Source organism: Lepidochelys kempii, chromosome 2, assembly GCF_965140285.1.
Source record: "Lepidochelys kempii isolate rLepKem1 chromosome 2, rLepKem1.hap1, whole genome shotgun sequence".
NCBI lineage: Eukaryota > Metazoa > Chordata > Testudines > Cheloniidae > Lepidochelys > Lepidochelys kempii.
The window spans coordinates 5913906-5941863 of NC_136381.1; the positions used below are offsets into that span (position 1 = coordinate 5913906).

The 27958-nt window shown below is 48.4% G+C and overlaps 1 long non-coding RNA gene across 2 annotated transcripts in view; it reads right to left on the reverse strand.

Moving 5' to 3' along the window:
- Positions 1-403: 403 nt before the first annotated feature.
- The window catches only part of LOC140906312 (uncharacterized), an 86640-nt gene continuing 59085 nt past the window's right edge, over positions 404-27958 (reverse strand). For both annotated transcript variants that reach the window (XR_013635281.1, XR_013635282.1), the window contains one exon: positions 404-1214. This is a non-coding gene — a long non-coding RNA (uncharacterized LOC140906312). The remainder of the gene's footprint in view (positions 1215-27958) is intronic.

Consider the following 27958-nt stretch of genomic DNA (forward strand, 5'->3'; position numbering starts at 1 on the left):
ATAATGCGTTGGAGGGGTTTTAGTTGGGGGCTGAAGGTGACAGCTAGTGGCGTTCTGTTATTTTCTTTGTTGGGCCTGTCCTGTAGTAGGTGACTTCTGGGAACTCTTCTGGCTCTATCAATCTGTTTCTTCACTTCCGCAGGTGGGTATTGTAGTTGTAAGAATGCTTGATAGAGATCTTGTAGGTGTTTGTCTCTGTCTGAGGGGTTGGAGCAAATGCGGTTGTATTGCAGAGCTTGACTGTAGACGATGGATCGTGTGGTGTGGTCAGGGTGAAAGCTGGAGGCATGTAGGTAGGAATAGAGGTCAGTAGGTTTCCGGTATAGGGTGGTGTTTATGTGACCATCATTTATTAGCACTGTAGTGTCCAGGAAGTGGACATTTGCTCCAACCCCTAGGACAGAGAAAAACTTAAATGCTTAAATGCTTAAATGATGCTTATAGCGATGTAGGATAAAGGTGTTTTGTACTGTGCTGAAGGACGTAGATAAGAGGAAGTTAATCAGGACCCTCTTAATACACACAGTGTAATGTGAAAAAGTCCCTGTATTGGGAAAAACAGGAATGTTCCGATATGGAGTAAGGTGATATGATGACGTGAAAATAGCACAGAGAGCATGCCTATGCATGCGGTTGGTACCGGTTACAATGGTCAGATAATGTAGAAAGGTATCTATGCTAGAGTAGAAGGGCATAGCTGGGGACTCGTAAGAGAAATCCATTGTGCGCTGACTATGCCCCAGGAGAAGCAATTGATCAATATATTTTTTGACACATCTGTTATTCATTGCTTTTATAGTTACTGTGAAACACAAGGCCATGCTTCATAAAGGTATGAATTAATAAACCTGAATGTCTTGGCTTTGAGTGTGTGGTATTCCTCACCCCCCCGCCCCTGCAAGCTCTTTGCTGGCAAATTCTCTCTAGTTAGCTTCACACAGCTCCCCACGCACTGTGTAGACCTCCCAGCCCAGCAGCCCCCTGCCAGAATTCATTGTCACATCTTCTGCCTTGCCTGGCGTAAGCCCCTCCACTGCCAGGATTCATGGTCTTGGTCCCCCTCCTTCCAACCACTGATGAAGCCGGCTCCTTCTAGTGCTGCCTCTGCCTGGGTTCCAGCATTGCCAACTCTCATGATATTTGTTTTACTTAAAGTCCCAGCTCCTGGAGTCATGTGGTTAGGTGACAGGTTTCAGAGTGGTAGCCATGTTAGTCTGTATCAGCAAAAAGAATGAGGAGTACTTGTGGCAATTTAGAGACTAACAAATTTATTTGAGCATAAGACTCTCGGATTTCTTTTTCCCCCCTTCTTTTTAAATAAGCAAGTTTCTAGCCCTCACCGTTGCTTGAAAATGTGCCCTGATTGTAGCCTAAAGACACCAGAAACCAGAAGGCAAAGGAAAGGAACCCATAATCTGCTTGTTTTTAAATGCTGTGATCTTTAAGTCAAACTCATGATGTTTTGGAGGAGGAGGTGATGTCGCACTCCAGGTTTTATGGAAATATGTTTATAAGTGTAAATATGATGTAACTGGAATATGCTTTAGAATCACAGAATCATAGAATATCAGGGTTGGAAGGGACCTCAGGAGGTCATCTAGTCCAACCCCCTGCTCAAAAGCAGGACCAATCCCCAATTAAATCATCCCAGCCAGGGCTTTGTCAAGCCTGACCTTAAAAACTTCTAAGGAAGGAGATTCCACCACCTCCCTAGGCAACGCATTCCAGTGTTTCACCACCCTCCTAGTGAAAAAGTTTTTCCTAATATCCAACCTAAACCTCCCCCACTGCAACTTGAGACCATTACTCCTTGTCCTGTCCTCTTCTACCACTGAGAATAGTCTAGAACCATCCTCTCTGGAACCACCTCTCAGGTAGTTGAAAGCAGCTATCAAATCCCCCCTCATTCTTCTCTTCTGCAGACTAAACAATCCCAGTTCCCTCAGCCTCTCCTCATAAGTCGTGTGTTCCAGACCCCTAATCATTTTTGTTGCCCTTCGCTGGACTCTCTCCAATTTATCCACATCCTTCTTGTAGTGTGGGGCCCAAAACTGGACACAGTACTCCAGATGAGGCCCCACCAATGCCGAATAGAGGGGGACGATCACGTCCCTCCATCTGCTCGCTATGCCCCTACTTATACATCCCAAAATGCCATTGGCCTTCTTGGCAACAAGGGCACACTGCTGACTCATATCCAGCTTCTCGTCCACTGTCACCCCTAGGTCCTTTTCCGCAGAACTGCTGCCTAGCCATTCGGTCCCTAGTCTGTAGCTGTGCATTGGGTTCTTCTGTCCTAAGTGCAGGACCCTGCACTTATCCTTACTGAACCTCATCAGATTTCTTTTGGCCCAATCCTCCAATTTGTCCAGGTCCCTCTGTATCCTATCCCTGCCCTCCAGAATATCTACCACTCCTCCCAGTTTAGTATCATCCGCAAATTTGCTGAGAGTGCAATCCACACCATCCTCCAGATCATTTATGAAGATATTGAACAAAACCGGCCCCAGGACCGACTCCTGGGGCACTCCACTTGACACTGGCTGCCAACTAGACATGGAGCCATTGGTCACTACCCGTTGAGCCCGACAATCTAGCCAACTTTCTACCCACCTTATAGTGCATTCATCCAGCCTGTACTTCTTTAACTTGCTGACAAGAATACTGTGGGAGACCGTGTCAAAAGCTTTGCTAAAGTCAAGAAACAATACATCCACTGCTTTCCCTTCATCCACAGAACCAGTAATCTCATCATAGAAGGTGATTAGATTAGTCAGGCATGACCTTCCCTTGGTGAATCCATGCTGACTGTTCCTGATCACTTTCCTCTCATGTAAGTGCTTCAGGATTGATTCTTTGAGGACCTGCTCCATGATTTTTCCGGGGACTGAAGTGAGGCTGACTGGCCTGTAGTTCCCAGGATCTTTCTTCTTCCCTTTTTTAAAGATTGGCACTACATTAGCCTTTTTCCAGTCATCTTTATGCAAAAGGTCTCTTGTAAGGTATCATTACAAAGCTTATAATCTACTGAATACATTTTTGCTATTTGTATGAATGTATCATTCTTGTATCTGAAACTAGAAATATGAACTCTGAGGTCCTATTGTAATTATGCAAAGTGCGGGCCATTAATGGTGGTGTAGAATCTTGATGGCTCCCATTGACTAGGACAATTGACTTTAAATGGCTTTGTTTACTTGCCAGCCTGCCTGTGTATATGTAGGCCACCCCCTGGGTAATGTAAAATGAGGTCTTACAGTGACATGTGTCCACGTCACCTGATACTGGAATCCATCTTAAACTTGGTGCTTTTCCACTTAGAAGGATGGGTGGGGACCCAGAGAGACAAAAGATTCCTTCCTTGTGCCAAAGCTGTAAAAGGGGGGGGAGAGCAGGACAAGGGGGGGTCCCAGTCATGAGAAATCCCCTGCTTTTCACCTAAGATGCCTGCTGGACCTAACAAGGACTGGACCAGGGGAAAGAATTGGACCCAGACTAGAAAGGAGTCTGGTCTGTGAAAGAAGCTTATTGGAACATCTCTGAGGGTGAGATTTACTTGTAATCAGTTTCTTAATGTGTTAGGCTTAGACTTGCACGTTTTGTTTTATTTTGCTTGCTGATTTACTTTACAGGTGTTCTGCCTGTTATTACTTGAAACCACTTAAATCCTACTTTTTATACTTAATAAAATCACTTTTGTTTATTGATAAACCCAGAGTAAGTGATTAATACCTGGGGGAGCAAACAGCTGTGCCTATCTCTCTATCAATGTTATGGAGGGCAGACAAATTTATGAGTTTACCCAGTATAAGCTTTATACAGAGTAAAACGGATTCATTTGGGGTTTGGATCCCATTGGGAACTGGGTGTCTGGGTGCTGGAGATAGGTGACCTGCTGAGCAGGTTTTGGTTAAAGTCTGCAGCTTTGGGGGCGTGGCCCAGACCTGGGTGTGTATTGCAGCAGGCTAGCTTGTCTGGCTCAACAAGGCAGGGTTCTGGAGTCCCAAGCTGGTAGGGAAAACGGGCTCAGAGGTAATCTCAGCACATCAGGTGACAGTCCCAAGGGGTTCAGAGTAGCAGCTGTGTTAGTTTGTATACGCAAAAAGAAAAGGAGTACTTGTGGCACCTTAGAGACTAACAAATTTATTTGAGCATAAGCTTTCATGAGCTACAGCTCACTGCTCACAAAAGTTTATGCTCAAATAAATTTGTTAGTCTCTAAGGTGCCACAAGTACTCCTTTTCTTTTAGTCCCAAGGGGGTCTCTGTGACCGAACCTGTCACGGGGGGTGGGGTAACTAATATTTAATATGTGGGGTTGCCCAGACTGTTCTCCTTGAAAATGGCAGCTGGCAGTGACAGAGGACCTATGACAAGAAACATTCTTTGTTAGTTGCTCTCCTGCCAACGTGTTAGAGTCACCCAGCTGAAAGCAGGGATGAATTCAATAGATCAGACACTGTTACCTCCCTTCGCTTCCACAGCAGGGCCCAGCTGAACCTTGGATCACTATGTAAAAGAGAGGAGACCTGTCCTCTGACACCCTCGTGGCCGGATTTCAAGTTGTTCTCTCTCTCTCTCTCTCTCTTTCCTTTCAGGTAGAGCAAACCCCTCAAGATTCCTGCCAAACTCAGCTGCAAATCAACTCCAATTAACAGCCAGGACATCTGAAAACTGTTTTATGCCTCTGTGTGAGCCCTGTCAAATCGGTTGCATGCTGGGAGGCTGGGGTATTAGCATTGTTATTGTATGTGCTGGGTTTATTTGTCTAGCTAAGGTACGTGTGGCTCCCATCTCATTGGCGCATGTCCCAGTTTATAATGTGTTTATCCTCAGAGGGCTCCTGCAGGGAGGGCAGTGCGATCCAGGCCCATAGAGGGTAAGTGACTTGCTCAAGGTCACTCAGGAAGGCTGTAGCAGAACAGGAAAGTGACCCTGGATGTCCCAAGGCCAAGACTAGTGTCCTTACCACGGGCCATCCTTCTATAGGGGCGCATGGTGCTTTCCAGACAAGTGACAGACAGGTTACTGCCCCATGGAGGTTGAAAGCTAAGGGCTAGATTGTGCACCCATGGCTCGCACTGGGGAGCAGCATATATCCATCCAAGCACACCCACCGAGTGCTCACCACCACCAGCAAGGGTTGTTGGATCTTGTCCTGTGTGAGGCCTAGCTACGGGGCAATGAAGGCTGAGAAAAGGAGGGAAAGTAGAGGGCTGTGGGCTCTTGCTAGCACTGAGTACTCAGTGCAATGCCTAGATCAGGCCCTGTGACACAGAGAGGATGGTATTGGGAGGGAGAAATAAAGGCCAATGGCCCCGTTCTCACACATACACACACACAGACTCTGCTCCTGTGCTTCAGGCCGGCAGTGTTGTTAAAGTGGCTTTTCAGTCTCCCTTGTGCTCTCAGTGAGGCCGGGCCCTCCCTTCTGCACCTCTAATATCTCCCCTGCTGGGAAGAGGGTCCTCAGGCCAGCTCCATGCCAGCTGAAGAGGCCCTGGCTGCGTGAAGCCACTTCAGTGTAACTGAGACACAGACCCAGTGTTTCGCTCCAATCTTTCAGTACGTAGTTCAAAATTAAGTTGTTAAACATTTGCATTTACAGGCTGGAGTCATTTTTTCCAACTCTCTCCATTAAAACCTTTAAGCTAAAGAGTAATGTAACATAAGCCCCATAACCATGACAACTTCCTCGGTACTTAAAGCAATTATAGAAGAGGAAAATGATATGCATTTTATTTGGTACTGTGCAATGCACACTATTTTGTGTATTTAAGAGGTGGCAATGAGCTGTGTGTGTTAGATAATTACACCGAAAACAACAAGATTGCTGTGTTTTGGAAAGGGAAAATGTTGGCTCCGGGGAGGGGCGGGCGAGGGGAGGGAATGCAATGCCTGCAGGTGATTTATGTATTTTAAGGCGATTTTAAAATTGTTTTGCAATTGTACTATGTGGCACAGTATCTGGAGTATTCAGCAAAGGAAATGTAAAATTTTCCTCTCCGTTTTATGTAACAGATTCAAATGTGCAAGGTCGGCTCGTGTGGTTTCGAACTTTGGGGAGTTAATGGTTATATAAACTCCACACTGAGTTCTCTGGCACGTTTCTTTTTCTCTGGCACCACTGGTCTGGCTCTTGCAGGTGAACCTGTCGTCGACCCTCAGGCAGGTCATTCCACAGGTGGCAAAGTGGATGACACACAACCGTCAGGCAAACTTCTCGCCTTGAAGCAGCAATTACTGCTTGAACTATCTAGGTTTTCCCCTGTGTTAGTCATTTCCAACAACTTGCATTTGCTAAGATCAGAGTATCCAGAAATTTAAAATCTATCTACAGGTCTGAGGCTGGGAAGTTGACTTTTGTGCTACTCCTGTGGTGACAAGAGAACTGTGAAGTTATGTGCCCTGGGTACCTATATGCTCTCTGCAGTAGTTGAGTTCCTCACAATCTTTACTGTTTTTATCCCAACAACAGACCTGGGAGGTGGAGAAAAGCTTTCAGCCCCATTGTATGGATGGGGAACTGGAGCACAGACCAAGTGACTTGCCCAAGGTCACACTTGTATCACTCAATAACCCTATGAGGTAGAGAAGTAGCATCCCCACGTTGCAGAAGGGGAAACTGAGCCATAGAGTGATTAAGAGTGACATCAGCGTGAGCCAGGGGTCCTCAATACCTCTGAACATAAGGCTTTTATATCACTCCCTGCCTCAGTTTCCCCATCTGCAACTTTGAGACAACATTTCCCTGGCTAACAGGAGACTCAACTCAGTGTCTGTGACATACTTTGAGAGCCTTGGATTTAAGTCACTATGCAAGTGCCAATCACTTTTAATCTGATGTAGCTGGAAGGTTTCCCCACTTCTTGAAGAATCAGGTTAGGAAGGGAAGGAAAGCCTAGAGCCATGTTGTGAGAGGGGACATAAGCCCCACACCATAGGTGCGGGATCTAGTGGTGAGGGGGTGCTGCAGGACCCCTAGGTTTTACATGGGGGTCCCCTGCCAGTCCTGCGCCCGAGGTCCCAGCTGCCACTCTGCTGCAAGCCTGGGGTCCTGGCTGCCAGTCCTATGCCTGGGGCTCTGCTGCTGGCCCCCCCGCCACCCCAGCTGTGGCCCCAGCCTCGGCCCCTTTACCCCTGTCTGGGTTCCCCCCTCCCGGAGACACGGCCCTGCTCCCAGCCCCAGCTCTGTGGGCAGGGGGAGGGGCGGACAGGGGTAAGGGGGCTGGCTGTCGGTACCCCCACTATTAAAAGTATTCCAGCTCCACTGCCCCACACTGGTACGGAAAGGATTAAGGGGAGGTGGAGAGCTCAATGAGGGCACCTGCCCATATCTACAGGGCAGGGCAAAGGCCCAATTTAGGATGAGATCCAGCTAGGGAGGAGGATGGGGGAAGAGTCTGTGGAGGGGTGAGCCCGGGAATAGCCTGGGGAAAAGGGCCTAGACTGAGAAAGGCTGAGGGAGGAATTGGCCTAAGGAGGGAGCAGACCTTAGCTGCTTCCTTCAGTGTCCACAGATTGGGACCCAGAATAGAGGGGCAGCCTGGTTTCCCCTACCAGCCACCACGGCGGGAAAGCCTCCTGATATAAGGGTTGGAAGGACTCCTGAGGCCGGCGTCAGGCCAAAGCCCTGGCATAAGGCCATTGGAATACTGCTTTGTGGGAGCCTGTTACCCAGGAAGGGGTGGGGGGACAAGTCACCCCAATAATCCCCCCACTCCGGTGACTAATGCCAGTAATTACAGCCGGAGAGACACCTGCCCGAATGTTATTCTGTGTGAAACCACCAGGGGAAATGGCTTTCAAGCACTGACATGAGGGACGGGTGACATTCACCCTCGTGTGGATGGCCTGTCCAAGGTCTCCATAGCAGCACCAGCCCCGTGGTGGGAGATTATGGGGGAGGAGACGTTCAAGTGGAGGGACCGTGCAATGCGGTCGTCAGTGCCACCTGGAAACCGACAGGCAGCTGCTGCAGCCCTGGTGTGATGTGCTCCTGCTTGGAGCTCCATGCAGTAAGGAAAGCGTTACATTCCCCAGGGATTTAGTTTTTGGGTGGCCTTGCAATGTAATCCCATGTGACGAATCCATGTGCCACAGGGCATGCTTACTACGTGAATCAAACACCCTCTGCCACTATGGTGGCAGGGACTTGAAGTCTGGTGCTTCTGCTCTGAAGCCATGGGCCTGTGTCACTTGAGCTAAAGGAGGACCCTGCCAAGCTAACTGCAGGTATGTCTACACTGCACACTAAGCCCAGGCTCTGACTCAGGTTTGAGCTCAAGCCCCACTTCTGTCCACGCATAAATGAGTCTGACTCGGGTCAGCAAACACTCAGGGTCTGGGTCCTAGAACCCTACAAATGGGAGGGGGTCAGATCCTGAGTCCTGCTGGGACTCGGGTCCAAGCCCTGTCATTTTGCAGTGTGGATGCAGCTCAAGCCACAGACCTGAGTCAGAAGGTCTGTGTAGTGTAACATGGACGTGTTAAGAAAAGGAGGACTTGTGGCACCTTAGAGACTAACAAATTTATTTGAGCATAAGCTTTCGTGAGCTACAGCTCAATTCATCAGATGCATGCAGTGGAAAATACAGTGGGGAGATTTATATACATAAAGAACATGAAACAATGGGTGTTACCATACACACAGTAAGGAGATGAGCTATTACCAGCAGGAGAGCGGGGGTGCGGGGGAACCTTTTGTAGTGATAATCAAGGTTGGCCATTTCCAGCAGTTGACAAGAATGTCTGAGGAACAGTTGGGGGGTAGAGGGGGGGAAATAAACATGGGGAAATAGTTTTACTTTGTGTAATGACCCATCCACTCCCAGTCTCTATTCAAGCCTAAGTTAATTGCATCCAGTTTGCAAATTAATTCCAATTCAGCAGTCTCTCGTTGGAGTCTGTTTTTGAAGTTTTTTTGTTGAAGAATTGCAACTTTTAGGTCTGTAATCGAGTGACCAGAGAGATTGAAGTGTTCTCCGACTGGTTTTTGAATGTTGACACTGACAGACCCCAGTTGTCAGCGGGCAGAATTGAACCGGGGACCGCTGAAGCTTAGCCTAGGAGGCTGGGTTTTAGCTCATGCAGTAGAGGCTCATACACTCAGCTTCAGAGGTCCCAGGTTTGATTCCACCTTGCCAACGACTGGGGTCTATTGGCCTTAGAAGTGGGGGCTTATCTAGGATATCAGTTGGGAAGTCTCCGAAGCTCGGGATGCCCTTCCTCAGCTAGGGGAAGTATGTAACCTACACCTGCTTGGTGGGGTGCTCTGTCCCCCACTAGTGGTGCCCAGCCTAGTTAGAGATTGATGAGTCTGCTACAGCATTAGCTAACAGCCACGTGGCTTTTAGCTCATACACTGAGCTTCACAGGTCCCAAGTTCAATCCTGCTGACGACTGTGGTCTGTTGGCGTTACATTAGCACAGCTGTGAGACCCAGCCCAGCAATGATAAACCCAGACTTATAATGCAGGGGGGATGCTCGAGCACAGACTGAGGAACACCAGATACACCAGCCCAGCTCCCACAGACCTGGGCTTAGTGCACAGTGTAGCCACACCCAGCTTGTGTTAGTTGGTCCCATGCCCTCCCGCCCAGCCACTAGGGGGCATCATCGCTGATCAAGATGCCAAGTCCATATGTTACAGAGGTAGCTTTCTTGTCAGTCTATATATCACTGATTGAACCACTGGCGCTCAGCACATGGTGAGAAAGGGGCCCAAAAGTAACAGCTGGATGTGAACACCTGCCCTGAGTCTTTGGGAAACACTCATACCCTGAAAAGGGTACGAGGTCCACGCTTTGTTCCTGCCCCTTCTCTCTAGAAAGAACCAAACCAAGCCTCTCTCCCACCCCCATCTCGAACACCCCCTCCACACTGGGGAAGTTTGGCTTCGGCTCCAAACTCTGCACCCTGGACTCGTGTCTATTACAACCGTGATCCCCTTCCAGAGAGGACGTCTTCAGTATGGCGCTAGACTCATGAAAAAGAAACCCACTCAAGGAGGCCATATCCTGAGCTCTGCACAGGAGTGTAGGGGCAGAGCTGGCTGTGATAGTCAGCAGTCGGTGCTGGGGGGTGAGTGGAACACTAGGCATTGCCAGCGGAGCTGAACACCTCACTGGGAATTAATGGACTGGGCCTGCTTTATAGCAGGTTTCCCCCCTTTGCCCTTACGGTAATCACTTCTCGAGGCATGGAACTGCACAGGCTGCCATCTTGTGCATGCAAACGAGGGAAGTGCTGAGATAAAGCAGAAGCTGCTGTCCCTGAAAGCAATAGTCTCAGCACTTTGGCCTCATGCACGGTTTCTTGCTAAGACTCCCACATATTTCCCTTTCCACTGGAGGATCTGAAAGCACTCTGCCAACATTAGTGAATGAACATCCCCGGGAGGCTGAGAAGTATTATTTCCCAGGGAGGGAAACCGAGGCACAGAGCAGCTAAGGGGCTGTCAACACTGTGATTGGAGCTTGGATAGGCATACCCATTCCAGCTTTAATCTCACTGGGAAGCCCTGGCAGTAAGGGCTGTACACACCCGCCAGGAGCCTGGGGTATGTATTCCAGTTCCTAGCCCATGCCAGGGTCTACATTGCCGTGTCTTCACTGCCATCTGTAGCCATGCTAGCTAGCTTAAATTTAGCTCAGGTCTTCCTAGCCGAGCTGCAGTCAAATCTCCAATTATAGTGCAGACATACCCTAAGTGGCATGGTCAAAAACATACAGGGATCAGTGTCCAAGCCCGGACTCCAAGCAAGGACTCCAGCTGCCGAGTCCTTTGTTCCAACCACTAGATACTACTCCTCCAACCTGATCACACGCCTGAGCCTCTTGTGAGTTAGACTGTCATAAAGAAACAGCAGTAGGCGATGGGAAATCTTTACAGTCAGATGATGAAATAACCCCCTGGGCCCAGGAGAGGGTTTGAAATTCACTTCTGCCTACTGTTGTTGTTTAGTATTATGAACAGTTATAGGAGATGGTAGCTGGGACCTGTGTAAGGCTGAAAACCTGGCAAGTCACTGTGCAGCTGGGTAGTCTGTGATTTCACAAATCACACTGCTTTTCCCTGGGAGTCACAGGATCCGGTTTCACTCTCGCTGGTGCCAATGAGTGAGTGGACATGCACATTGAGATCAGTGGGGTGACCCTCGTGCCAAATGTGTGAGAGGAGAATCAGCCCCACAGTGCTCTGTTCTTTCTGATGGGGGAGGAGTCGTTGGGAGTTTAAATACAGATCTCCACTTAGCAGCTGGAGGCTCCAGCTAGTCTGACCTGCACAGAGTTCCCCGAATCAGCAGCTGTCATGCATTTATTATTTTTTCAGTCCAGACCAACTGCAAGCAGCAGAGATGCCACAGAAACGGTTTGGCTTGCCAGTGCTTGTAAAGAGAGGATCTGAACAGGAATGAGAGGAATTTGCTGTTCGGTTGATTAGTCCCATTATTAGAGTGATGTGGTTTGCATTTCTGCATGTGGCTTCAGTGCTGGGGAAAAGCGGCAGGGTTGACGAGGGGACAGTCACAAAGGGAAGGAGAGGATTAGATCAGGGCTCTCTTATTTACATCCCCGTGTCACTGAGCAATGGGTTGGGAAGACAGGGGAGGATTTTGCTTCAGAGAAACTGGGTCCCTTGACGTTTCCCCATTAGGTGTCACCATCGGATTTGAGAAGAGCTTCATGTTCTGTTCTTTCAGGTGGAATGGAACGAGCCCACCCCGAACCCTGGGGACACCTTCGATCTGGACCTATTCCCCGTGGCTGGCCCCCGGTCACTGTAGTGACCCCCAACTTAAGCTTTGTCTCTGAGCTCCCTTGAACTCCCGATTGGGTCTGGATCTAGCGCATCTCTCTTTAAAACAAGCGGCACAAACTGTGTTGGGGTGGCGGGGAACAATCCCACAGGCCATCCGCTTTGGCTAAAAGTTGTCACAACTTAACTGACCAACGGCAGAGCTCCGGACAACTGAACCCTAGTGACTTGTCCTGTCTGGTCCTGGCAGGCTCTTTGTTCTCTTCTCCAATGCTGCATACAAACAGTTACCAGCGCCGAGTAAAACTGAGGGTACATCAACATTGCAGTTAGACCCCTGGGGCTGGCCTGTACCAGCTGACTGGGGTCACAGGGCTCGGGCTAAGGGGCTATTTAATGGCCGTGTAGACGCTCAGGCCGGAGCCCGGGCTCTGGAACCCTGTGAGGTGGGAGCTCTGGCTGCAGTTCCGCGTCTACACAATTAAACAGCCCTTCTTGCCCGAGAGCCCGAGTCAGCTGGCACAGGCCAGCCACAGGTATTTAACCGCAATATAGCCATACCCTAAGGGACCAGGATGCTGTAGCCCAGGTGCTCAGGGGCAGCAAGTTATATATATGGGCCCGTGGTGCCCAGGCTCCAGGAGCATTAGGGGCCTGGAGGCCCAGCTCCACCAATGTTTGGGGCCGGGTCTCTCCCCAGGCCCCGCCTGCCGCCCCATGCACCTCCCCCAGAGCATCTCCTGGCCCCACCTGCCACCCCTGGGCAATTTAAAAGGGCCTGGGAGGCCCAGCTGCCTCTGCCACCACCGGCAGTACAGGGGGCTAAGGCGGCTTCCTGCCCGGCCTTGCCCCGCGCCACTCCCGGAAGTGGCTGGAACAGCCCTATGGCCCCGGGGGAGGGCGTGTCTCCACGTGCTGCCCCCGCCCCGAGCGCCAACTCCGCAGATCCCATTGGCCGGGAACTGTGCACAATGGGAGCCTCGGGGGTGGTGCCTGCAGGAGCCACTGCCAGAGTGGGGTGCGAGTTGCTTTCGGGAGCTGCCCAAGGTAAGTGCCGCACCCTTTACCCCCTCCCGCACTCCAACCCCCTTTCCCATCCCAGAGCCCACACGCTGCACCCAAACTCCCTCCCAGAGCCTGCCCGCGCACCCACACCTGCACCCCAACCCCCAGCACCAGCCCAGAGCCCGCATCCAAACTCCCTCCCAGAGCCCAAACCCCCTCCCACACCCAAACTTCCTCCCAGAGCCTGTACCCCTCACTCCCTCCTGCACCCCAACCCCCTGCCCCAGTCCAGAACCCACACCAAGCACCCGAACTCCTTCCCAGAGCCTGCACCCCAAACCCACTCCCACACCAAACTCCCGCCCAGGGGTGTGTGTGTGTGTGTGTGTAACTTGGATAAGTTCTGGGCACCACCCAAAATTATACAAACCTGCCGCCCCTTCAGGTCCTCAGCCACTGTAACATAGCTTCAACATAGCTCCTTTGACTTCCAGGGGACTACAGCAACTCACACCAGCTGAGGATCTGGCCCTATAGTGTGTGACTATCTGGCACAATTTGGAGAGTTTGTATTCTCACATTTGGGCATGTCTTCATTCCGGAGTTAGCCTGGGCTCTTACCCTAACCTCCGTCCACACGCGCAACCCTTTCAGCCAACTCAAGTAGTGCTTTCATCACAGGGTAGCTGGCCCCCCGGGGTGTGGGCTACAGCACGGTTTCCTCTTTCACCCAGGCTGGAGCCTGTCCACTTTGCACTAAGGACACAGGCTAAACTACTGAAGTACTGACACTCCTCCAGTGCCTTCCCACAATTCCCCACTGAGTGCCCAGAAGGACAGACAAGTCCTTCCACAATTTACCAGGAAAGAATGATAGAGCATCTCAGCTTCCAGCAGCATGAAGAACTGTGGACTATGCCCCCAGAAGCCCTAGCCATACACACAAAGAATTGCAGGACCAATGAGGACCAAGTAACTCAAGCAGGGCTTCACAGTGTGGCTGCTCTGAACTGGGCTAGGCTAACACAAGTGCTCAAACCCAGGTGCCAGTCACTTGAGTTAACTCTGCAATGGAGACATTCCCTTTTTGTTTGCTTGTAGTGTGCCGAGGGCAACGCAGTTGGAGAGCCATGTTAAGGAATGTGGTTACAGCTCAGGACAATGTTTTCCTTGGCCACACTACAAACATGAAACCATGTTAGAATGAGGTTGCCCCAAATTCACCAGACAAGCAGGTGTGTTGCTGACACAGTTTGAACTGTAGTGGAGATGGGCCCTAATGGTTTTGGGCCAACTTCAGACATCTGGAGGTTTAGACAGTGGGGGAGGTTTAGATTGGATATTAGGAAAAACTTTTTCACTAAGAGGGTGGTGAAACACTGGAATGCGTTACCTAGGGAGGTGGTAGAATCTCCTTCCTTAGAGGTTTTTAAGGTCAGGCTTGACAAAGCCCTGGCTGGGATGATTTAACTGGGAATTGGTCCTGCTTCGAGCAGGGGGTTGGACTAGATGACCTTCTGGGGTCCCTTCCAACCCTGATATTCTATGATTCTATGATTCTATGATCTTGGGGTCTCTGGCTGGGTAACCAAACATTAAGGGATGCAAAATCAGAGGCTTACTTTTCTTCCTGGACCTGTAAAACCAGGCAGTTAATCTTAAGAGAATAGGCCTTCTCATGAGATTTCTGGTCTAGTCTATTTCCCAGTCGGATTGATATCACCATCAGAAAAGTCCTCTCCTGGAACTTCTGTTATTGACTGCAGAAGCGGAAAGTGACAAGACAGATGAATAAGAAGTAGTATTCATCATTAACAGTAATCAGAGCTGTTCAAACGTCAACATTTCCATTCCCTCAGAAATTCTGACATTTTTAAATTTGTTTTTCTTTTGAATTGGAATGAAAACAAAACATTGCACAATTTGCAGCAAAATTAAGACATTTTCAGAGATTTCATTTGGGGCCAATTTTTTTCAAAAACTTCTCTTTGGGTCAATTGGATGCTTCATTCTGATAACACAAACTTTTTTTCTGATTTTGACTTTTTAAAAAAAATAAGGTTTTTATTTTCAAATTTCAAAATTAAAGGTCCCTTTGAAATGAAAAGTGGAAACATTCTGTTCAGCGGGTGTCCACATGCTTTGCGTGTGAGGAGCTGCTCAATGAAATTGCTTTGAAATCCCACGAAAGGGTGTTTTCCCAATGTAAAAACGTTCCATGACTGACCAGCTGTAACAAGAATAATAGTTAGTACCTTCCACTTCACGGGCTCCTCTGCTCTATAGAGAATGAGTCTGAATCCATTTACAGCACCCTTGGGAGGCCGGTAGATATCGTTATCCCCATTTTATAGACGGGGAGACTGAGTCACAGGAAGGGGACGTGACCTCCCCAAGGTGACTTGTGTGCACTAGCATTGACACCAAATCACATGTTTTATGGTGCACAGCACTAGGGAACCTGAAAAACATGCCCCATCTCTCCGCTATGGGTGTTGTCTCTCTTGGCATTTTCTTATGTGGCTATTTACGGTATTTAAGAAACGCTATCGGGGTGGGTGGGGGGACGACACCAAAATAAAACTAGCTGTTTGCAAAGTGCCTTCCTTCTGTTTGCTTCCAAAGAGATACCTGGAGTGATATTTTTTTTTAAAGAAAAAAATTACATTTGAAACACCAATGAAGCTCAATTCCAGCAGTGCAACACTCACAAGCAACCCTACAATAACAACCCAGCAGCAGCAGCTCAGTGTTTGCGAGGGCAGCTGGGAACGAGGCTGCCAGCCAGAGTAGACAGATGTGCACTAGCTCATGACCCCCTAACACACTGAAAACAGCTGCGTGAACATTGCACCACCGACGGAGGCTCAGGCTAGACACCCAAGCTCGGACGCAGGGTAGGGCGGGCTTGCACTCAGGTGGCTTACCCGCGCTCTACCTGTGTGCCAATGTTCACCTGCTAGTTTAGTGTCCTAGCATGAGCCTGTCTAGCCAGGCTGAATGGCTTGCTCCCAGGCCCTGGGTCGACACACCCTGACATACTGCAACCCAACCCAGACCCAACGATAGGGTCTAGGTTGGGTCAGCTGGGAAAACAACTGGACTTTCTCGGGCTTTTTGAGAATGAGTACAAAAAGATTTTCCCTGTTAAAATTCATGTAACCTTTTAAATCACCTCTGCAACAGGTGGGCTTGGGTCCAGTTCAGGTCAGGCCAAAAAAGTAGGTTCCAGCAGCGCTCCCCTCTGAGAGACCCTACAATAATTAACCAGTATGCACAGCACAGCACTCCTCACCTGTCTTATTTAACCAAAAAAACAAAACAAACGAGGCCACAGAAGGGGAAAAATTCATTCTGGAAACAGACTTCTGCCACATGTGGCTGTTTTGCGGTAAAGTACATATAATCCTTCATCAAGGCAGGAGGCTGAGGGCTGGTACAATAAATACCTCCCGTTTACATATAAATGCATAGCCCTGGCTCGGCCCCCGATGCCGAGGTTTCCCATTAGCTAACAGATTTCTCCCTTGGTCTCCTTTCAGCTTTCAGGTAAAAAGTCCCTGCTGAACAATTAGAGAGACTTATATGGTTCGGGTTCCCCTGGCTTCCTTGATAATATCTCTGTCTCATTGATCCCAAGGTACTATAGGACACCAGCTGGAAAGCTAAGAGAATAAATAATAAAGGAGCGTTCATTTAGACTTCAGGGTTGGTCTCTAATCATTGTTCTGTGGCTTCACACCTGCTGCAGTATTCCAAGCTCTTCCCCCATTAACGTTGGTAACGTAGGGAAAACACCGCTGGGAAAAAGTTTGGGAGTTTGACGTCTGGTCTCCCTGAAAGCCTCTGGCCTTATTCCTTAGCCCTGTCCTGCAGGTGCTGCATGCCACTAAAGCCAGGAGTCATTTACAGCTCCCTAATCCTGAAGCCACAGAGGAGTTCTTTCTAAACTACACCTGTTCTCAAGGGGCCGTTTGCCCGCAAGCGATTGCCAGAGTTTAGGAGCCCTCCAGCCATGCCCATTCCCCCTTCACAATGCCCCCCATGCTTGGGGGTGGCTGGTAGCAGTCAGCTGTGCTGGCTGTGTGCCATTGGGGATTCCATCTGTCTGTGGGAACTCAGAGCTGGGAGAATGCAGCTGCTTCCCGATTCCTTCCTGCTGCACCCACAGGCACAGGGAGACCAGAGTGGGTCTCAGGATTGAACCGTCCACCTCTCTGCTCTAGTTTTGGGTCCTCCTGGGGGGCTATTGGGTGGAACTTGAGCTACAGGGTGGAAATTTAACACAGGAACATTTAGGAGGAATACGAGGAAGGACTTCCAAACAGATGTAGCCCTGACTGGAACCCAGGATCCGAACAGCCCCACCCTTGGGGAAGTCTGGATCAGTCTTTGGTTCCTAATAATTCTCAAGAGCCCCAGGGAAGCCCCGATCCTCAAATCACTTTAAACAGTGGCGCCTGGTGCAATAGTTGGGGGAGGCTGATGGCTTGGCAGCACTGGCCTGTGATGGGGAAACTGAGAGATTAGACTCCGAAGGAGCTAGGTAGCGCCTCCCCTGCCTACCACAAGGGCCATCAGCTGAACGTAGACACTGTGTTGACCCTAGCTCTGGAAGGTCTAAGGCAGGTGCCTAGTCAGCACTGGCAGGGGAGGAGGAGGGCGAGACAAAAGTTCTGACAATGCTGAGCTGTCTCGGTTTGATTTTTCACTTAGAAACTACTTTTGTTTCTTTTTTAAAAAAATTGTATTCTACTGTGTCTTGCCAGATTTTTAAGAAGTCGAAACTGAAATGAAACATTTGATCGACCTGAAAAGAATGGATGGTGCTGGAGAGGGGGTTAAATTTCTCTTTACAGAGAATATTGAAATTTTCAGTTTTCACTCTTGTCATAAATATAAAGGGAAGGGTAAACACCTTTAAATCCCTCCTGGCCAGAGGAAAAACCCTTTCACCTGTAAAGGGTTAAGAAGCTAGGATAACCTCGCTGGCACCTGACCAAAATAACCAATGAGGAGAAAGATACTTTCAAAGCTGGAGCGGGGGGAGAAACAAAGTCTCTCTCGGTCTGTGTGTTTCCTTTGCCCGGACCAGAGCAGGAATGCAGGTCAGAACTCGTGTAAAGGGCTAATAAGCAGTCTAGTGAGATATGCATTAGATTTTGTTTTGTTTAAATGGATGATAAAATAAGTTGTGCTGAATGGAATGGATATTCCTGTTTTTGTGTCTTTTTGTAACTTAAGGTTTTGCCTAGAGGGATTCTCTATGCTTTGAATCTGATTACCCTGTAAGGTATTTACCATCCTGATTTTACAGAGGTGATTCTTTTACTTTTTCTTCAATTAAAATTCTTCTTGTAATCACCTGATTGCTTTTTCATTGTTCTTAAGATCCAAGGGTTTGGGTCTGTGTTCACCTATGCAAATTGGTGAGGATTTTTATCAAGCCTTCCCCAGGAAAGGGGGGTGTACGGTTTGGGAGGATTTTGCGGGGAAAAACGTTTCCAAGCGGGCTCTTTCCCTGTTATATATTTGTTAGACGCTTGGTGGTGGCAGCAATAAAGTCCAAGGGAAAAAGGTAAAATAGTTTGTACCTTGGGAAAGTTTTAACCTAAGCTGGTAAAAATAAGCTTAGGGTGTTTTTCATGCAGGTCCCCACGTCTGTACCGTACAGTTCAGTCAAAACTGAAATGAAACATTTGATCAACCTGAAAAGAATGGCTGGTGCTGGAGAGGAGCTTAAATTTCTCTTTACAGAGAATTTTGAAATTTTCAGTTTTCACTCGGAACTGCAATGAAACCAAATTTCAAAATCTCAAAACCCTTCATGAAACGGAATTTCCACCCTTCATCTAGCTCCTCTTCTTTGTGTTGGTTGTACGGTATCATCGGTCACCTATTCCCCTCTGTGCACTGGGCAAGCGCCGTTGAAAATCAAGCAGTGATCCAACAGCCTCAAGACAGGTGGGGCTGTTAGCTTCATTACCGTTCGGTGGCGAAAGATCTTTCTAGGAAATCAGAAGAGAGCCTGGTTATAGCCAGTCTTGAAAATTATATTTCACAGCAACACTAAGACACCTTAATCAAGGTGTTTCCAGATGGACAGCAGCTTTACCCAGAAGTTATAAGCAAACCATCAAGTATCAGAGGGTTGGACGTGTTAGTCTGTATCCACAAAAACAACGAGGAATCCGGTGGCACCTTAAAGACTAACAGATTCATTTGGGCATAAGCTATCGTGGGTAAAAGACCCACTTCTTCAGATGCATGGAGTGAAAATTACACATTCAGGCATAAATATACTGGTACATGAAGGGAAGGGATTTATTTTACAAGTGGAGAACCATCGCTGACAAGGCCAATTCAGTCAGGGTGGATGTGGTCTGCTCCCAATTTTCTGGGACCCTTTCTCTGATAGAAAACTCAGTTCAGATGCAGATCTCAGGTAGGCGTGAGGTCCCTGCTTTCTAGCACAACCTTCCAGAGGAGATCAAGTAATTTGTCTAAGATCACCCATTAAATGGAGAACTGCAGTTACATTAGAACCTGGCATCTGCCCAACTTTGTTGGGATAACTCACTGGATCAAAGAGCATGGCTTCCTGACCCCCTCCATAGGAAAAAAAATCTTTGACGTTTGTATGGTATTGAGTATATGGAGTACTTCCTTTCTACAAAATCCACACTGGGAACATGGGATCTTTGTCCCCATCCAGTGGCTGATGCATGTAAGCTAAGTCTACTACAGCCAGCAGTAAAGGAGCTATTTTATCTCAGGCTTTTAGCACTGACAGTCCAGGATGGAATCTCCACTAATGATCCATGATGTAGGGATCTAGGCATATACGTTAGCAGAAAAGGCGCTGTGCATTTGGGTCTAAATCCTGACATCTGTACTCAGCCAAAGCTACCCCTGACTTCAGCTTTGACCCTTGATTCTGTTTCTTACCTTGCTCGCTAATTTTTTTTTTTAAAAAGATGCATGATGCAAAGGGGTTCGGGCCAGACCCTCGGCTGGTGTACAACGGCTGCTCCATGGAATGACACTGATTCACTGAAGATCCACTGCTGAAGATCTACCTGGCCCAGCTTACAGCTGGAATGGCGGAAAGTTTTCCCCAGTGTGAAAGTCACTCCTTAAAAAGTTCCCCAGGACAGGACTAGCCAGATAATTTGTAAAGTCCTGGGTATCAGGGACTGTTATCTACTAAATCTCCTCGGGTAATATCAGCTTCTGTCCGGCTGGACATCTAGCCCTAGATTAAGTGTATTTTCTACATCTTCCACCACAGGCTTTTGGAGGACAAAGAAAATTTACTGTGCGTTTACATATATTTTTGGGGGGGTAAGTGAATTTAGTGCTGGTGAAAGATGTCAGCTTGTCAATCCTGACAAGTGAAGTCCTCTATCCACAGAATAGGTCGATGGGCAGCACAAGCATAGGTGCTGAAACGAGGGGTGCTGCTGCACCCCCTGGCTTGAAATGGTTTCCATCGCATACGCGGTTTACAGTCTGGTTCAATGGCTCTCAGTCCCCCCACTATACAAATTGTTCCAGCACCCCTGAGCACAAGTCTCTTCCACACTACCCCATGAATGCGCCTCCCCCGCTGGCCTGCAGGGGGCACCAATTGCTGTGAAAAGGCTGTCCAAATGAATCCAGGGAGCCCAAATACCACAGTGATGGGTGCAGTATAAGAACCAGAATAGTATGTGCCCATTCAGTACTTAAGCTGTCTGATACGATTCCTACCAGGGCTGTCAATTAGCCCCAGCTCCGCAAAGCTAGTTAGGTGTCTAACTCCCATTGATTTCAATGAGAGTTAGGCACCTAAATTCCTTTGAGTGTCTGGGCCTTGTGCGAAATGTGAGGCTGATTTTTTTGTGATACGGACATCTGCCCAGCAGGAACTTGTCTGAGCCTGAGCAGCTCATTGCACACAGGGGCCACCAGACAGTTCTGATTTTCAGTCACTGCCTCAAGACCAGCCACCACTAGAGGAGGACCGAGGGGATCTTGGTTACATTCATAATTTCGGAAGGTGCTAGAGTACCATGGTGATGATCACTGGGTAACAGCCCAGGCAGACGGATCGATAGCTACTTTCCAATGCAGTGTTTGTATGGCTGACAAGGAGGAGATCCCTAGAGACAACCAGTCTTGCTCGCTACCACCCTGCTGAACAGCACCAAAATCTGAGATCACAGCAGTGCTGCTAAGTTTGGAGTAACTATACTGAAGTGAATAGAGATACTCCTGTTTTACATTAGGGTAACTGGAATCTGGTATGTAGCAGGGAAATCCTGTATGTAGCAGGGAAATGTAAGACCCTCCAAGGAACCTCACAGCCGCAGAAAATCCACCTCACGCTATCTATCACCTTGGAGCTGTCATATGTTCTTTGTGTGTTGCTGCAAGGTTTTGCCACCAAAATACTCTCCAATAGATTGTAATTGCTTGTCTCCTTCCTCCAGCCCTCGGGAACAGCGATTTGTCGTCCACACTTCCTTGCCATTCAGCTGTTGTCAGGAGTCGTTCCTGCATCATTCGTGCATCGCAGGTCACACTCACACACCAACGATGTGCCCAAGGAAACGGCCCTGCTCTTGGAGGCCTGGACCTTTGGAGCAGTCAGGGCGTTTCTGACAAGCTAATAGTTATCGGTGTCAAGGGAGGCCGGCTCACCATCATTTCGCTGCCAGCTCTGAGGCCTCAGCATTTGTCGTCTGTCACTTGATCTGCAAGAATACGTCATGCGCCGAGCCCCGGCTAATCTTCCGCTGCTATCACAGACGCCATCTGTGAGTCCCTGCTCCGCAGTGCTTGGCACAGATTGCTGCCCTTCTGTGGTGTGTTTGTTCCTTTCTGGAGGACGTGCAGCTTCCCTTGGAGGTGGAGGAAGCTGGGTGGATGGAGCCCAAAGTCAGCTCTGTGCAACTGGGTCTTTCATCTGCCCCACTTCCTAGGAAACAGCATGTTCCGGTACTCCGGCCACCTTGACTTCGCTAGAGTGGCTCTTGACCCCTGGAAGCCACAGCATGGGGCTGAGGAGCACTTTCAAACCGGTTATAAAGCAGCTAAAGAGGTGCCCCATCTAATTATCCAGTCACTACTGGTTGCCTGGTATCAGTGGGAGGCTGGGGGTTGATTAAGGCAGGAGAGGCTGAAGACTGGTAGGGATCTGGTGGACCAAGCATGGAACTGTGGGGATCACGAACACTCGGCTTCTCTTCCTGGCTCTGCTATTGAGCCACTTGGGTTAAATTAATTAGGGAGCCTCAAATGGTAGAATTCTCCCAGCCCCATCAGCATGTAAATTACACACATGGAGACTCCGTTAGGATCACCTCTGAATTTGGCCCTCTGAGTGTAAGGGAGTCTCAGCTGGTGTAACTCACACATCTAGGAGCTGGAAGAAAGTATAAATTACATCATTGAGAGTCTCCTGTGCATTAGGCCAACTGTGTGACCTTGGGCAAGGGTATGTGCCTCAGTTTCCCCATCTGTAACAGCGAGGCTGAGATCGTCTGCCTCATGGGGCATTGTGAGTGTTACCTGGGGAGATGAAAAGCATGTTATGAGTGCTCAGGCTGGTTGTTTGTGTTCTCCTGGCACGTGTCTCGGCAGATGCCGTTCCTATTACTCATGTACCTCTCAAGTCCCTTTTCATTTGTTTTTCTAAAACTTCTGCAACCATGGGGAACAGCCGCATTGCCCAAGAAAACACAGAAGCACAAGGCTGGCACCAGCCTAGCTGTGAATCAGGAACAGAAGACCACATTCTCCAGGCAATCCCTCCTCTCATGCCACACTGCCTAACGTCTCCAAGGCACAGCTGGATGAATCTTGTCTAACCTTTGCTTAAAGAACATTCTTTGCTGCCGTAGGTGACTGGTTTTGGCTAGTCCCGTGGGTGGTCATTTAAGGGGGACAGCATCTGAAGAAAATAGCTGGAGGGAATTATGCAAATAAATTCTTCTCTCCTTAAGTCCCCAGGATACCTGTTGTATGCCGCCAGCAGGCATAATTACAATCTCTCTATCCCCCATCTGTGATTCAAAGACTAATGTGTACATGAGTCAATCCCTTGCTGGATTCAATGACTCTAGAGCTGGGAACCACTTCAAATTTGAACACACTGTATGTCTATTCCTGGAAGGACCTCCAGTCTGCCGACATCGCAACATACATCTCGATGTGAAGTCAACAGGATGGAATTCAACGGAGACAAGTGCAAATTACTTCACTTAGGAAGGAAAAATCAAACGCACAACTACAAAATGGGGAATGATGGACTATGTAAGAGTACTGCTGAAAAGGAGCCGGGGGTTATAGTGGATCCCAAATTAAATATGAGTCAACGGTGTGGTGCAGTTGCGAAAACGGCTAATATACTGAGTTGTATTAACCGGAGTGCCGTATGTAAGACACGGGAGGTCAGTGTCCCACTCCATTTGGCACTGGTGAGGCCTCAGATGGAGCGTGGTTTTGGGCCCCACACTTTATGAAAGATGTGAACAACTTGGAGAGAGTCCAGAGGAGAGCAACAAAAAATGATCAACGGTTTAGAAACCTGACCTGTGAGGAACATTTACACAAACTGGGCATGTTTAGTCTCGAGAAAAGAAGCCTTGGGGGGAGCCCAATAACAATCTTCAAATATGTTAAGGGCTGTAATAAAGAGGATGCTGATCAATTGTGCTCCATGGCCACTGAAGGTAGGACAAGAAGTGATGGGCTTAATCTGCAGCAAGGGAGATTGGGGTTAGATATTAGGAAAACCTTTCTAACTCTCAGGGTAGTTACGCTCTGGAACAGGCTTCCAAAGGAGGTTGTGGAATCCCCATTGCTGGGTTTTTTTTTAGGACAGGTTGGACAATACCTGTTGGGGCTTATGTAGGTTTCCTTGGTCCTGCCTCAGTGCAGGGGGCTGGACTTGATGGCCTCTCAAGGTCCCTTCCAGCCTGACATTTCTATGACTCTGTGCAATTTTAGCAGCAACAAGCATCATTTTAAGAAGGCTGCCAAACCTGTCCCGTGGAGAGGGTCAAATTCCATGTTTCATTGTGGGCTGGGGGAAACATTTAGGACGATGTATTTGCCTGGCACCCTCTTTACCATAGCACCTTGCAATCATTCATGGATTTTATCATCATAACACCTCTGCGCGGTAAGCAAGCAACCTGCCCTTTCTGCAGACTGGGACCAGAAACAGCAACTTGGCTAAGTCACTTGCCCAAGGTCACAGAGAAAAGCCTGAGTGAGGTGGAAATTAGAGCTAGGTTTCTTGGTTCCCAAACCAGCATCCTGGCCACCAAGCCATCCTTCCTGTCCCACCACAGTGGAAGGTTTGCACAAAGGTCGGGGGAGGGTGTTACAGATTTTATGGCATAACAAAGGGCTAGATCCACAAAGGGACTTTTAGGCATCTTGAACTTTGGACTCCAGTCTCTTAGGTGAGTGCCCTAACCACTGGGCTAGTCTGGCATGGCTCTTGCTCAGTCTCTCCTGGTGAAGCTGTTCCACTGGGTATAACTAATTAAATATGCACTGGACCAGAGCATGAGCGAGAAGGGCTGTATGGTGCAGTGGGTCCAGCACTCACCTGAGAGGTGGGGAATCCAGGTTCAAATCCCCCGCATAAGGCAGAGCGGTACTTGAACCTGGATCTCCTACATCCCAGGGGAGTGTGCTAGCCACTGGGCTACAGACTATCAGGGAGGGTACTAGCCCTTTTGTGTGTGCTCTAAGAATGGCTACTGGATCAGGTGAGATAGATGGGGGCAGGTATGCTCACCGGGAGATATGTAGGTGCCGTAGGGACTGTAACAATGGAAACTTAGTCACCGAGGGATTTCAGATGCCTCCAGAGCTAGCCAGTGGCTGGGTTTTGAGGATGTCAGTGATGCCTAAATGTTGGACTTAGCTGCCTAAAGTGGCACTTAGGAGCCTAAGTTCTTTGATGGATCTAGCCCAGAAGATTTTAGTTATCACTATTTGTCCAGGCCCTTATTGTCAGAGTCAGTGTGAAAATATGCTGCCCTTGAATCAAAGAATCATAGAATATCAGGGTTGGAAGGGACCTCAGGAGGTCATCTAGTCCAACCCCCTGCTCAAAGCAGGACCAACCCCAACTAAATCATCCCAGCCAGGGCTTTGTCAAGCCTGACCTTAAAAACCTCTAAGGAAGGAGATTCTACCACCTCCCTAGGTAACCCATTCCAGTGCTTCACCACCCTCCTAGTGAAAAAGTTTTTCCTAATATCCAACCTAAACCTCCCCCACTGCACCTTGAGACCATTACTCCTTGTTCTGTCATCTGCTACCACTGAGAGAAGTCTAGATCCATCCTCTTTGGAACCCCCTTTCAGGTACTTGAAAGCAGCTATCAAATCCCCCCTCATTCTTCTCTTCTGCAGACTAAACAATCCCAGTTCCCTCAGCCTCTCCTCATAACTCATGTGTGAAACCTGTCATTATGCAAGGCACTGCATTTAGCCGTATGGAGTGGAAATCAACTTCATGAAAAAACTCGCACAGATGCAGACAGACATCATCTTCCTTTCCAAATGCAAACAGATGGACATCGTGCCAAAAGGACTGAAGGTAAAAAATCCATTACAATCTACATACCACACAGACTATGCTGACAGCTTGTGCCACACGCTCTCACAGAAACTGCGGAATCACCTGATCAACATCCTCTACAGCAAACAGGGAAAGATTAAGAATGAGCTCTCAAAAATGGATACTCTCATAAAAAAACAACCTTCCACACAAACTTCCTCATGGCTGGACTTTTCCTAAAACTAGACAAGCCATTTACAACACACACTTTGCTTCTCTACAAAAGAAAAAGGACACTAAACTTTCTAAACTACTACATGCCACAAGGGGCTACAGCAATGGTTCCCTCAACCCACCCAGCAATATTGTTAACCTATCCAACTATACTCTCAGCCCAGCAGAAGCAGCTGTCCTATCTCGGGGCCTCTCCTTCTGCCCCTCCATCCCCACGAACATGATACAGTTCTGTGGTGACCTGGAATCCTATTTTCGACGTCTCCGACTCAAGGAATATTTCCAACATACCTCTGAACAACATACTAATCCACAGAGACCTCCCTACCAACACTACAAAAAAAAGGATTCTAGGTGGACTCCTCCTGAAGGTTGAAACAGCAGACTGGACTTCTACATAGAGTGCTTCCGCCGACGTGCATGGGCTGAAATTGTGGAAAAGCAGCATCACTTGCCCCATAACCTCAGCCATGCAGAACACAATGCCATCCACAGCCTCAGAAACAACTCTGACATCATAATCAAAAAGGCTGACAAAGGAGGTGCTGTTGTCATCATGAATAGGTCAGAATATGAACAAGAGGCTGCTCGGCAGCTCTCCAACAACACTTTCTACAAGCCATTACCCTCTGATCCCACTGAGAGTTACCAAAAGCAACTACAGCATTTGCTCAAGAAACTCCCTGAAAAAGCAAAACAAGATCAAATCCGCACAGACACACCCCTGGAACCCCGACCTGGGATATTCTATCTACTACCCAAGATCCATAAACCTGGAAATCCTGGGCGCCCCATCATCTCAGGCGTTGGCACCCTGACAGCAGGATTGTCTGGCTATGTAGACTCCCTCCTCAGGCCCTACGCTACCAGCACTCCCAGCTATCTTCAAGACACCACTGACTTCCTGAGGAAACTACAATCCATCGGTGATCTTCCTGATAACACCATCCTGGCCACTATGGACGTAGAAGCCCTCTACACCAACATTCCACACAAAGATGGACTACAAGCTGTCAAGAACACTATCCCCAATAATGTCACGGCTAACCTGGTGGCTGAACTTTGTGACTTTGTCCTTACCCATAACTATTTTACATTTGGGGACAATGTATACCTTCAGATCAGCGGCACTGCTATGGGTACCCGCATGGCCCCACAGTATGCCAACATTTTTATGGCTGACTTAGAACAATGCTTCCTCAGCTCTCGTCCCCTAAAGCCCCTACTCTACTTGCGCTATATTGATGACATCTTCATCATCTGGACCCATGGAAAAGAAGCCCTTGAGGAATTCCACCATGATTTCAACAATTTCCATCCCACCATCAACCTCAGCCTGGTCCAGTCCACACAAGAGATCCACTTCCTGGACACTACAGTGCTAATAAACGATGGTCACATAAACACCACCACCGGAAACCTACTGACCACTATTCCTACCTACATGCCTCCAGCTTTCACCCTGACCACACCACACGATCCATCGTCTACAGCCAAGCTCTGCGATACAACCGCATTTGCTCCAACCCCTCAGACAGAGACAAACACCTACAAGATCTCTATCAAGCATTCTTACAACTACAATACCCACCTGCGGAAGTGAAGAAACAGATTGATAGAGCCAGAAGAGTTCCCAGAAGTCACCTACTACAGGACAGGCCTCACAAAGAAAATAACAGAACGCCACTAGCCGTCACCTTCAGCCCCCAACTAAAACCCCTCCAATGCATTATTAAGGATCTACAACCTATCCTGGAGGATGACCCAACACTCTCACAAATCTTGGGAGACAGGCCAGTCCTTGCCTACAGACAGCCCCGCAACCTGAAGCAAATACTCACCAACAACCACATACCACACAACAGAACCACTAACCCAGGAACCTATCCTTGCAACAAAGCCCATTGCCAACTGTGCCCACATATCTATTCAGGGGACACCATCACAGGGCCTAATAACGTCAGCCACACTATCAGAGGCTCGTTCACCTGCACATCTCCCAATGTGATATATGCCATCACATGCCAGCAATGCCCCTCTGCCATGTACATTGGTCAAACTGGACAGTCTCTACGTAAAAGAGTAAATGGACACAAATCAGATGTCAAGAATTATAACATTCATAAACCAGTCGGAGAACACTTCAATCTCTCTGGTCACTCGATTTCTGATCTCAAAGTGACTATCCTTCAACAAAAAAACTTCGAAAACAGACTCCAACGAGAGACTGCTGAATTGGAATTTATTTGCAAATTGGATACAATTAACTTAGGCTTGAATAGAGACTGGGAGTGGCTTAGTCATTATGCAAGGTAGCCTATTTCCCCTTGTTTTTTCCTACCCACCCCCTCAGACATTCTTGTTAAACCCTGGATTTGTGCTGGAAATGGCC